The sequence below is a fragment of the Zootoca vivipara genome, chromosome 10 (assembly GCF_963506605.1).
Source record: "Zootoca vivipara chromosome 10, rZooViv1.1, whole genome shotgun sequence".
NCBI classification, from domain to species: domain Eukaryota; kingdom Metazoa; phylum Chordata; class Lepidosauria; order Squamata; family Lacertidae; genus Zootoca; species Zootoca vivipara.
In genome coordinates this window covers 11,650,951-11,664,666 of record NC_083285.1, presented here as the reverse complement: position 1 = coordinate 11,664,666, position 13,716 = coordinate 11,650,951, and positions in this window count along the sequence as shown.

Genomic DNA, 13,716 nt, shown 5'->3' with positions numbered 1-13,716 from the left:
CTGCCCACCTAGCAGTTCGAAAACATGTCAAAGTGCAGGTAGATAAATAGGTACCGCTCTGGCGGGAAGGTAAACGACGTTTTCTTGCGCTGCTCTGGTTGGCAGAAGCAGCTTAGTCATGCTGGCCACATGACCTGGGAAAACTGTCTGCGGACAAACGCCGGCTCCCTCGTGAGAGATGAGTGCCGCAACCCCAGAGTCGTCCGCAACTGGACCTAACGGTCAGGAGTACCTTTACCTTTATGTGCAATTTATATGCATACCTTACATCAGCATGTGCCATTTTTGTACACGTTACCAGGCTGGTGAATGGTGTTGCAAAATTCGGAGAGGTGGTTTTTGTTTGTGTCCTGTTTCCAAAAGTACAAATCTGGTCGACTTGCCTTTAAATGTAAACTGAATCGAACTACTCCTCCATCCCTGCCTCCAGTTGAAAGGATTAGAAATCAGGAGATGCAGAAGACCCTGGGGAGTCACGGACAGTCAGAGTAGACAATGCAGACTCCTTGAATCCAACTTGTGCCGAGCAGCTTGCTGTATTGGTGGTCCAGGTTGGCTGTAGATTGTTCAGCAGCAGATAAGTGAATGCCAGGCATAGAGAAATGATTAGTCTTTGAGTACTGAAATGTCATGTGAAGCACAGAATACAGGGGACCAGCTAGTAATTTTGAGGCAGGAGACCTCATGAGAGGACAAAGTGGCATGTAATTACTAATGCAGTCTTCAAATTAAGTAGCTGTGCAGGAGTGGAGACTGCACGGGAGGGCAAATTGTTATTTCCTTTCTTGTTCCTTTTATTCTCCTCTCTCTACTTCTTCAGTTCACTATCTGAACTGAATATTTAATGGTCAGGCAGTACATTTCCACTGCAGCCATTTCTCTGAGGTTAATAAGACATGGTGTTTCAGGAAAAGTAATGAGATGTGATGTTTTAGTTTTTCAAATCCCTCTTCTGCCCACCGCCACAATCTGCAACATGCATGTGTGTACAAGCGAGATATCACTCTTTCGTATAGTCTCTGTGTGTTTCTCCATGTTGCAGAAACTGGCCAGTTTTATGTGAGGCTGTCTGTGCGTCGTCCTTGTTAAGTAATATATTTAATTGACGCATATGTGGTTCAGTTCACCTTCAGACTAACGGCTGTGTGGTTCTAATGGTCCAAAATGTGATTTATAAGCTTCACTCCCATAGACAACGCCTTCTAGTTACGAAGCCAGGGAGGGGAAAAAATAGTTTCAGTGGAGAGGGATCGAGCAGAGAGGAAATGATTGGACTAGAAAATTGGCTTTGTGGAATGCTATTTGCAAGCCGCACTGAGACATCTGTATTTGCTGCATTTTATAGAGCTAGAGAGAGAAAGAGAAAGAGAAAGAGAGAGGGGGGCTTCTCATGGTGGAATAGTATGACATCCACAGAGAAGTAGTTACAGGTAGGTAGCCGTGTTGGTCTGACATAGTCGAAACAAAAAATAAAAAAAAATCCTTCCAGTAGCACCTTAGAGACCAACTAAGTTTGTCATAGGTATGAGCTTTCGTTTGCATGCACACTTCTTCAGATACCATGGCTGAGCAGGGATGTGAATATAGCCCTCTGGAAATTGAGACCAAAGTTACAATTCTCAATACAATTGGACTACATTATTAGTCAATGCTAGAAGGATCGATAATCAGTCCCTGTGAAATATATTCCACTGTGTGATCCAATCAACATTTCCCCTATCCTTTCACCTTTCTGTTTCCTATCCCTGGCTCTTATTTTCAATGAGGCTGTGCCATCTACATTATTTCCCTTGCCTTGCAATATTTTGTTTCCTTGTCTTTTCCAGACTTTGTGCTTCTTAGCTTTCCAATATGAATATAGAGAGAGTTAAATAGGAAAACAAAGTTCATTCTTACTCTTCAACTTCCAGCCAAGGCGTTTTTGCCTTCAGGTTAACTTTGTCAGATTCAAAAAGCCCAAACCCTAATTAATAATCCCAGATCTTCAATGTGCTGGTCGTGTCAACCAGAGGCCACATTGATCGCATGTTTGCTTTGGGTGTGGTCACCGGGCACTGCCATTGCTGAGGGGGCTAGCCTCATCTGTTTGGGGCTACCCTCCACATGCATTTGGTACCTATAGTGCAGGGATGTCCAACAGGTTGATTGCAATCTACTGGTCGATCGTGGGGTGTCCCTGATCAATCCTGGTCAATCACATGATCCTGATAGATCCCTATATAGTGGGGTGCCACAGGGTTCTGTCTTGGGCCCAGTCTTATTCAACATCTTTATCAATGACTTGGATGATGGGCTTGAGGGCATCCTGATCAAGTTTGCAGACAACACCAAATTGGGAGGGATGGCTAATACCCCAGAGGACAGGATCACACTTCAAAATGACCTTAACAGATTAGACAACTGGGCCAAAGCAAACAAGATGAATTTTAACAAGGCGAAATGTAAAGTACTACACTTGGGCAAAAAAAATATGAAAGGCACAAATACAGGATGGGAGACACCTGGCTTGAGAGCAGTACATGTGAAAAGGATCTAGGAGTCTTGGTAGACCACAAACTTGAAATGAGTCAACAGTGTGATGCAGCAGCTAAAAAAGCCAATGCAATTCTGGGCTGCATCAATAGGAGTATAGCATCTAGACCAAGGGAAGTAATAGTACCACTGTATTCTGCTCTGGTCAGACCTCACCTGGAGTACTGTGTCCAGTTCAGGGCACCACAGTTCAAGAAGGATACTGACAAGCTGGAACATGTCCAGAAGAGGGCAACCAAAATGGTCAAAGGCCTGGAAACGATGCCTTATGAGGAATGGCTTAGGGAGCTGGGTATGTTTAGCCTGGAGAAGAGAAGGTTAAAGGGTGATATGATAGCCATGTTCAGATATATAAAATGATGTCATATAGAGGAGGCTGAAAGGTTGTTTTCTGCTGCTGCAGAGAAGTAGACACGGAGCAATGGATTCAAACTACAAGAAAGAAGATTCCACCTAAACATTAGGAAGAACTTCCTGACAGCAAGAGCTGTTCGGCAGTGGAATTTGCTACCAAGGTGTGTGGTGGAGTCTCCTTCTTTGGAGGTCTTTAAGCAGAGGCTTAACAGGCATATGTCAAGAATGCTTTGATGGTGTTTCCTGCTTGGCAGGGGGTTGGACTGGATGGCCCTTGTGGTCTCTTCCAACTCTATGATTCTATGATTATATATATATATATATATATATATATATATATATATATATACAACTTTTGGTCTCTCTTCCCAAAAATAGCTCAACAACTCTGGGTCTCTCTTCTCTACAAAAGCTCAGCAACTTTGGGTCTTCCTTCCCCCCCAAAGTTCTACAACTTTGGCCAATACAATGGGTAGATCACTGCCAGATTTTATTTAGTGGGATTAGATCACAGTCTCTCAGAAGTTGGGCATCCCTGCTATAGCGGTTAAACAACTGAATAGAGTTTCTAAGTATGACTAATCTGTACCTGACATCCCTGTGTTGTCAGAGGTCTGACATCTTGCCAAGGCAAGCTCAGGCTAGCTCGTAATTCTTATTTAGAGACTGGAGAAAGGCCACCTCATCTTTTGTTTTCCCCTGGCAAATATGAGTGCTTTGAGGTATTTATTCAGTAGAGTTTAGCCAGGGGCACCAACAGTTCATTGCAAATATGGAAATAACATTTTAATTAGTTCCTATGGCTATATGAGGTGTTTTCCAACACTGCCGTTGTAATAATTACTCCCAGCAAAATTTATAGAGTAATGGCCATATGTGTATTTTTTCTGTATTTGCCGTTATTATTTAATCAGCATCTAAAAATAGCAACCTGGCTCCTCAAGACGCCTTGTTCATTAAGCAATCTTGCTCTCCTGTTTTCAAGAGACAGTTTTCTCCAGAAACACTTGAATTATCCTTTGGGAAAATCTTAAGAGGGAAGGACCATGACTCAGGGGACACTAAGTACCAGCTGAAGAACCTTGCCTCATATTTGTCCCTGTGCTTTGGCCATTTTGTATAATTCATTCGTTTATATTTATTTATGTTATTCTGTCCTACCCTTGCTCCCATCGGAAAACATTGCATGAATGGAACAATTTCCACTCATGCAATGGAATGTCCTCTTCTTCTCTTTTCCTTGTATGCCTTCATATCCCCAAGCCTTCCTTAGAGGTTTCCCCAACCCAACAGAGCACAAACTTTCTATTACATGGCAAGCACGCAACAAAGAAAGCTCTCTAAAGCAAAGATAGCTCTCTAAAGCAGTTGTCACCATGATACCTCATGTGCCCGAGATCCTGTACCTGTCCTTACCCAGTTTCCTGCCTTGGCCCTGTCGGACTGAATCCTTGCATAACCCTCGGCTTCTGGACCGGACCTGGACCATGCTGCTCGGGTTACCTCCGGGCCCAGCACACTTGCTGCCACATTGTAGAAATTGTAGTTTCCGGGTCACCTTCAAAGGTAGCGCCACGTAGAGCGCATTGCAGTAGTCCAAGCGGGAGATAACCAGAAGGTCAGCACCAAAACTTTGAATTGTGCTCGGAAACGTAATCCATCAATCAATAAGGAGAATATGCTCAAAATAGGAAGGTAAGCAATGCCAATTTTTCTCGACTTTGAACCATCCTCACTGGAGCCATAAAAACTGTAGAGGAGAAGACAATTGCCTATGCATGGGTGGCTATATCGTGTTTGCTAGCAGTGTGGGTGACTGTACCACGTCGATACCTTCCTGAGTAGCCAGCCAGGTGAGAACAGCAAACAACTGGAATCTTGTGGTGCTTACCACAATCTGGCTTCCTGAAAGAATGGGAGGAGCATTGCAACTGATCACCTGCACCACCATAGGGGTGTGTTGGAGTACATTTTCCTTTAGCATTTGGGACGTCTGTCCTAAGGCAGGAGAAAACCTTGAGATGAATCTGAAATAGCACAGTGTGCCTTTGAAAAAGCCCCTTTCGCTGTATTTTCTCCTGCTATGTGATCGGAAGCAATTAGCAAGTGATGATGTTTATCTTCACTCTGGGAGAAGCATCACCTGCTGATTTCTGTATATCAAGTGGTTGTTCAAATGGCACGCACAGAGGTGGAGCTGGTTTGCTTCCTGGCTAGTTGGCTACCCAACCCTGGACATATGTGCAAAAAAACCCTTTCGAAAGGAAAATATATAAGGAAGTGTAATTGACAACAGGTGCCTCTCCCCCACCAGGTGTAATTACCTGCATAATCAAAGAATCTCCTCTGTATCCCTTCATTGCAACATCCACAAAAATGGAAGCGCTCCTGATTTACGGAGAAGCATTTGTTGAGTTTGGGTTTGACTTTAGAATTTCCGTGCAGACATTTGAAACAATTAACACTTTCAGGAAACACTTTGACACGATAGCATATTGCAAAAGCAACGGGAGGCCCAAGGTGTATTTCTGTATCCTTCTTACATGGCCTTTTGATTGCAAGTAGGAGAGAAGTGTACAGATCTATAATAAACACAGGATTGCACTTTTTTTTTATTTTCATGTAGCTTCATATTAGACACAGGAATGATATAGCTGGTAAATATCTTATCTGTTTTATTTCCTGGTTCTTGTTGGAATCTGGGGGGTGGGTACAATTGTTTAGGCTGAGGAAAGGTTACCATATGCAATGTGCTAAATTTAAATGGGGTGACTCATTGTAAACTTAAGCAGAGTCTCTCATAACAGATTCACTGCAAACCTACCCAGACAGAAAACTAATCTGAGTAGTTAATTGCTGTTTCTAGGGGGAAATATATATCTTGAAGGAGGCAACAATATAGGGATCTGTATTGGGAACTTGACATGAGTCAACAGTGTGATGCAGCAGCTAAAAAGCCAATGCAATTCTGGGCTGCATCAATAGGTGTATAGCATCTAGATCAAGGGAATTAATAGCATCACTGTATTCTGCCCTGGTTAGACCTCACCTGGAGTACTGTGTCCAGTTCTGGGCACCACAGTTCAAGAAGGATACTGACAAGCTGGAACGTGTCCAGAAGAGGGCAACCAAAATGGTCAAAGGCCTGGAAACGATGCCTTATGAGGAACGGCTTAGGGAGCTGGGTATGTTTAGCCTGGAGAAGAGAAGGTTAAGGGGTGATATGATAGCCATGTTCAAATATATGAAAGGATGTCATATAGAGGAGGGAGAAAGGTTGTTTTCTGCTGCTCCAGAGAAGCGGACACGGAGCAATGGATTCAAACTACAAGAAAGAAGATTCCACCTAAACATTAGGAAGAACTTCCTGACAGTAAGAGCTGTTCGGCAGTGGAATTTGCTACCAAGGAGTGTGGTGGGGTCTGCTTCTTTGGAGGTCTTTAAGCAGAGGCTTGAGAGGCATATGTCAAGAATGCTTTGATGGTGTTTCCTGCTTGGCAGGGGGTTGGACTGGATGGCCCTTGTGGTCTCTTCCAACTCTATGATTCTATGATTTATAGAGCTGCCCTGAGACCTGTGGGTATAGGGCAGTAGATAAATGCAATAAATAATAAGAATAATATCTAGGCTAACAGAACATTGCATTCCTGTAATACACACACATAAAACTGCATTTCCCAAGCAGTTTATACTTTATTTTATAGGAATGTACACATTTTTTTGCACCCTTTCCTCTAATATACAAGTTTTGGCACACATTTTTGTTTGTTTGTTGGAGAACTGCCCCCCCCCCCACACACACACACAATTCGGAGGAGTGCCCATTGCATGGGATAGAGGCTTTTCAATTTGTACATTGGTTGGGGAAGTAGGAATGAGGTTGGTGCAAGTGGAACGGATTTCTCCTTTGTCGCTAGTTCAACACCTGCCCTTGTAACCATAAAGACCCATTCAGCATGAGGCAATTGGGCTTGTTTTAAAGGGTCTTGTGGAAGAAGGAAAACGTTGTGGGTATCACTGATGATGCAAAGATGATTTTTCAACTGCAACAGCCTTAATCTTTGGGTTCCTACTCGACGTTGAGCTATTTCCTGCAGGCACATCATTTGTTTATGTGTATGGCGCTTTCACATTCTGTCCCATTTAAACAAATTACATACTCTGTGACTGTGACTTCATTCCAGGCTGAGTAAGCTTACTATTATATATAATCTAATAACTGATATTGAGAAAATTAGCCCTGGATGAGAGTGATGACATTAAGAGCTGCTGTCGCCTGGAGCGAGTGGAAAATGGTATTATGAGAGCTATGCAAATAGCATTGCATCACAGGTTATAATCCCAAACCTTTTTTTTTTTTTGCAAGGGGAAAGGAATGAGACATAAATAAAATCTCAGTTATAATGCAAAGAAAAGCAGGCAAGGCTTGAACTGAGAGGAAACGGCAGCAGTGGATTCTATGTTAAAATTGAAAAGGGTGCGCAGACTGAACGCTGATGGTTTGCAAATGGATGGTGGTGATCTGCATGGATGATGTCGCTATGTGTTACTTACATGGCAGTGTCATGCAATTTTCACAGGACTACACAACTTGAAGTCTTTGCAGCTGAATGCAGCAAACCATCCATATATGGTGCCTGAACAAGGATGTCAGATCTATTTTTTGCTGCCTAAAGCCTCTCCTCTTCCCCAAGGGGAAGTGTTGTGAGTATGTTGTGTTGTGAGCTGGAATCACTTCCCACGCTCACAGGGGAGGAGCGGGAGTGCCTGCATCACTCACCTTAGGCGGGCCGGGGGAGGGGGACATGGTTTGGCTGTTTAAAAATGGCCACGGTTCACACGAGCACTGCCTTGTTGTTCCGGCTTCCTCATATTCCCTGCCCTCCCTCCCCCTAGGTTTTGCTTCTGCACCTTGCCCTTGCTATGGACCTCAGTTGGTCGCTTTGGTTGTGCAAGGGGCCTGGTAGGAATTTTTTTCCACTTGGCAAATTGGCACTAGCCACTTGGTTTTTCGCCTGCCTCGTAGCAAATCGTCACAACTTTGTAAGGTTTGGTGGTTAGGCATTGGAAAATGTGTTGTGTGTTGGAGGAGAGGTTGTGGCCATCACCTACCCCTCTCCTTGAAGGGTATTCCATTAAAAGAATCCGGCGGTCGTGGTTCCTGTCTGATGTCCAGGTAGGTGGTGGCTAGGGCCATGGAATGACCCTCCAGTGACTCTAGGGCAAGCTTCCCCAAACTAAGGCCCACAGGCCGGATGTGGCCCACATGACTCATTTATGCAGCCCCCGGTGACGGCCACCGCCTGCTGCCGCCACCCGCTCTCACCAGCGTGGCTGCCCACTAGCAGGTCAGAAAGGCGCCAGGAATAGATTGTGTTCATGCACAAGCATCATTTCCAGCACACTTCTGGGTCGGAGGAGGCCCGTGCACAAGCTATTTCTGGCGCTCCTCCAACGCAGAAGCGAGCCGGAACTAGCGTGTGCGCAGGTGTATGGGCGTGTGCTCCCCCGCCTTCCGGCCCACCACACGATCAGCACTGTGGGCACCGGCCCGAAGCTGGGTAAGTTTGGGGACCCCTGCTCTAGGGGAAAGCTTCCAGTTGATTTGGATCAACAAGCTCCCCCTACAGGTTGTTAACCCTTGTGTGACTCCCTGCAGAGCGGGCAGGAGTCAGATATAGTCAGTTCAGTTCCGGTGCCTAAGCCAATACCACTCACATTCTGTAACGAATAAAGTTGTGGCCTTTTTTAGCCGATTAACCTAAAATGCTTGTGTCCATGTGCCTTATTTCATCACAAAGCGGGGAGAGGGGCCCCGACTCACAACTGAGACTGCAACAATTGCATCGAGCACTTAGTAGACCAAACTAAGCTGGCAATGTATCCTAGTTTGTAGAGGATAATATGTCAGGCTAGCAATGTCCTGGCTTCCAGATAGCACTGGGGCAAATGAGAAAGTTCATACAGTGTGAAGAAAGTGCCAATATTTGGTATAATTGTTCCTTACGTGTTCCTTATACTTTCTCCTTATTCTGGATATCCAGCCGCCTACATCTAACCAAGCCTTAAAAACGTTGTGAAATATTGCCGTAGTTATCAACGAAGTCCAGCACACAACAAAGCAATTGTGGCGTCTGTGAATATGGCAAGCAGTGGCATCTGGTTAACAAAATGTGTTAGCATATGCAATGGAAGCATTTTGAGAAAATATATGGAAGGCTAGCTTATGCGGTGGCAAGAAATATGGGGAAATTTCAAACAGAAGGTCCTAAGTATTCATTTTTGTAGCATCTCCAAATTTCTTGCTGTCTGCTTCAGAAGATGGATGATTCGATCTACCCTTGTATTTGTCTTTTGGCTGAGAAAAATAGATTTTAGTTCAGCTCGGTGCTCTTGCCTCAGTGGTTTCCAGATAAGCATTGCACTGGTTTGTCATCTGTAGAACTGAGGTTCAAAAGGAAGACCTGCTATGTACCTAAAAAGAGTGTGTGAACACCATTATTATGTGCAGCTTGTTCTCCCTAAAAAGATGGTGCAGTTGGTTCCCATTGGAATCAGTTAGATTTTAGGCACCAGCTTATTCCACACCCTCTTGTCAATGTGGACAAAGTTCAGCTAAGGGACGCAGGTGGCGCTGCGATCTAAACCACAGAGCCTAGGGCTTGCTGATCAGAAGGTTGGTGGTTCTAATCCCCGCAACGGGGTGAGCTCCCGTTGCTCGGTCCTTGCTTCTGCCAACCTAGCAGTTTGAAAGCACATCAAAGTGCAAGTAGATAAATAGGTACCGCTCTGGTGGGAAGGTAAACGGCATTTCTGTGCACTGCTCTGGTTTGCTAGAAGTGGATTAGTCATGCTGGTTACATGACCCGGAAGCTGTATGCTGGCTCCCTCGGCCTATAGAACAAGATGAGTGTCACAACCATGGGCGTACCCAGGATCAAAACTTGGGGGGGGGGCAAGGGGAGGGGCCAAGGCACGGAAGGGGAGGGGCCACAAAGTGGGCGGGAATGGCGCTCCGCCGGGCTGTGCCCCTCCCTAGCAGCAGGGCTGGTAGGCGGAGGCGGAGCCCAGCCCAGCGGAGCGCGAGTTCAGCGTTCCCGCCCGCCGCGCCGCGCTCTCTGGTTCCCCGCCGCGCTTGGCCTTGCCAGAGGGCGCGACGGGGAGCTGGAGGGAGGGCGCAGCGTGGCGGGCGGGAACGGCGAACTCGCGCTCCGCCGGGCTGTGCCCCTCCCTAGCAGCAGGGCTGGTAGGCGGAGGCGGAGCCCAGCCCAGCGCGAGTTCGGCGTTCCCGCCCGCCGCGCCGCGCTCCCTGGTTCCCCGCCGCGCTTGGCCTTGCCTGAGGGTGCGCCGGGGAGCTGGAGGGAGGGTGCGGCGCAGTGCGGCGGGAATGGCGAACTCGCGCTCCGCCGGGCTGTGCTCCGCCTCTGCCCACCAGCCCTGCTTCTAGAGTAGGGCAGCTGCCCTAACTTGCCGCATGGTGGGTACGCCCTTGGTCACAACCCCAGAGTCGTCCGCGACTGGTCCTAATGGTCAGGTTTACCTGGATCCAAACCACTGCTTGTAAATGTCTGTAGCATGGAGAATAAGTCTCATTCTACATATGTGGTGGGAGAGGCCAGAGGAAAAAAGTGGGTGAAGCAACAGATGTGATGCTTAACTCTATCCAGCAGGTTCATTCCAACCACACACAAACCAAACATCTTACCATTCTCCATTCAGTTAAGCAAGCAAAAGGCATGGACACAGGTCAAGGAATGTGAGGAGACTGCATAACAGGGCCGCTGAAAGGTGTGCCCTAAGGTAGGGGTTGCCAATTCCCCCCCCCTTTAGAACTGTGGGCACATTTGGAATTTTAAGGAAGAGCCACGGTGACCTCCTCTGGTCACTTCTCTCATGGATCATCCCCACCACACCCCCAAGAGACAGAAAGTGAAACAATACACATAGACAGAAGTCCCTTTCCTGAGGGAGCTGGCTAGAAGTCGAATCTAGTAGAATTAAGCTGGTGGTTGAAATACACATAAGCTAAAAGAGGAAATGGGGAAGTACAGTGGTCCCTCTGGTTATGAACTTAAATGGAGGTCCATTCTTAACCTGAAACCATTCTTAACCTGAGGTACCACTTTAGCTAATGGGGCCTCCTGCTGCCGCCACTCTTCTAATGCCCTTCTTTAGCTCTATGTACTTTTCAAGGTAGAAAAAGATAACCACCCTCATCACCTTGTGTCTAAGGGGGGCAGTGAGAGAGAGGCTCAGAAGCGTTGTGGGAACCAGAAAATAATAATAATAATAATAATAATAATAATAATAATAATAATAATAATAATAATAATAATTGGCAGCTCCCAATCAAGTGTTAAAAACAATACAGCATTAAATATTAACTTCCCTAAACAGGGCTGCCTTCAGATGTCTTTTAAAAAATAGGATAGCTGCTTATTTCCTTGACATCTGATGGGAGGGCGTTCCACTGGTGGGAGCCACTACCGAGAAGGCCCTCTGTCTGGTTCCCTGTAACCTAACTTCTCGCAATGAGGGAACTGCCAGAAGGCCCTCGGCGCTGGACCTCAGTGTCTGGGCTGGACGATGGGGGTGGAGACGCTCCTTCAGGTATACAGGACCGAGGCAGTTTAGGGCTTTAAAGGTCAACACCAACACTTTGCATTGTGCTCGAAAACATACTGGGAGCCAATGCAGATCTCTCAGTGGAAAAATCTCAATGGAATGAGGTGTGGCTTGGAGAAATTTCCGATGAACCAATACAAACAGTATGAGGGTCATATTTGGCCCTCTGGCCTGATGTTCCAATCCTCTGAAGTGATGGATTTCACCAACATCCCCCACCCCCAGCCCAATGCCTCAGGTCTGCATTCAGGAAGAGCATAGGTGTATAAGCGGACTCTCTGATTAATGAAACCCTTTTGCTTCTCCAAATATTTTTTGTACTATAACCAAAGCGCTGTTACTTTAAGAAAGAAAACTAAAAAATTCAGAATGTGTATTTCCATCAACAGATTTCACACAGACAACAGAAACCCAGATGGCAATGAAGAAACAATAAACCATCAAGCTTTTAGACTGTAATATTCATCACATTATCGGATGTAGCAAATTTCCCCAACACCTGGTAATCAACAAATTATTCCTGCAGTAGCGCCATTAAACAGACAAATAGAAACTGTAGGATACTTGTTAACAAGGCCTTCAGCTGGAAACAAAACTAGGCAGTTGGGAGGAAGGCTGAGGTCCCCCCCCCCCATTGGAGTGTGGCACTGTTGTTTTTCGATCTCCTGCTATAGTTAGGGCAACAGTGATTGGTGAAATAATCAGTTACATTATTTGCTCAAGAAACTACCACTAGATTTATTTTTAAACGACCTCGATTAATTAGGGAGCAGATTTCATATTTTTTAATTGCAAAATTGTCAGAACATAAGCAACAGTATCCTGATGATAACATTACTTCAAAAAATTGTCAAATAAATTCACATTTAATGTAAAAAAAACCCTTATATTTAGTAACTATTTCCCTACCTTCTTTCAGCCCATCTAACAGCACATACCGACTCACACTATATCCCTTTGACTTCAATGTGACCTGCTGTCATGTAAATGGGTATAGGATTGTAGCTTAAATGTGTATACTTTGTCATGTGCAGCATATTATTACATTATTTTTTCAACTAATCATTTACCTGTGAACCTTGTGCATTTCCCCATTAATCTGCTGCCTGAATTCAAGGGTGACGATGAAGTTACCCTCCAATTCACCACCCAATTGTTATTACTGTTAAGGTGAGCACCTCTCAAATATACAGGAGGCAGGGTTCAGCTTAGGAGAAGCATGTGCCATTCTTTCCCACACAGGAGAGAATGTGTCTTTAAAAATAATGTTGTTGTTTAGTCGTTTGGTCGTGTCCGACTCTTCGTGACCCCATGGACCAGAGCACGCCAGGCACTCCTATCTTCTATTGCCTCCCTCAGTTTGGTCAACACTGTCCAACCATCTCGTCCTCTGTCATCCCCTTCTCCTTGTGCCCTCCATCTTTCCCAACATCAGGGTCTTTTCCAGGGAGTCTTCTCTTCTCATGAGGTGGCCAAAGTATTGGAGCCTCAGCTTCACTATCTGTCCTTCCAGTGAGCGCTCAGGGCTGATTCCTTCAGAATGGATAGGTTTGATCTTCTTGCAGTCCATGGGACTCTCAAGAGTCTCCTCCAGCACCATAATTCAAAAGCATCATTTCTTCAGCGATCAGCCTTCTTTATGGTCCAGCTCTCACTTCCATACATCACTACTTTAAAAATAAACAAACCAACAAAACCCATTAAACTTGTTATCACTGGCTTTCATTGTTCCCCCATTCAAGGGAGTGATCTGGTCTATCTTGGAGCTGTGCAGGCACATGCAACTGAGACATATTTGGAAGGACTTGGGTGTCAGTTGACTTGGGTTCTGACAACCACAGATCCCAGCAGATTGGGTTGGGTGGCCTAGAACAACCCATGGCTGTCAGGAAGAAGAGACATGCATTGGGCGAGAAAAGTCCCAGACCTGAATGAGAAGGTAGGACTTTGCTTCCTGGTTGTCCTTCCTGAGAGAAGCCACTTGCAAACGAGCAGAAATAGGACCTCCACTGTGTGCAGTTCTAATTTATATTAATTCTCATTTTTTCTTCTCTCTCTCTCTCTTTCTCTCGAGAAAACCGGGGATGTACTGTAGATTGTGCCCCAATATTTCATGTGCCAAGGATCTGGAACAAAGGTGGCATGAGGGGATAACTCTCTGTCCCATGGCAACCACAGGATTTAGCCCTGAATTTAATGCTTCTA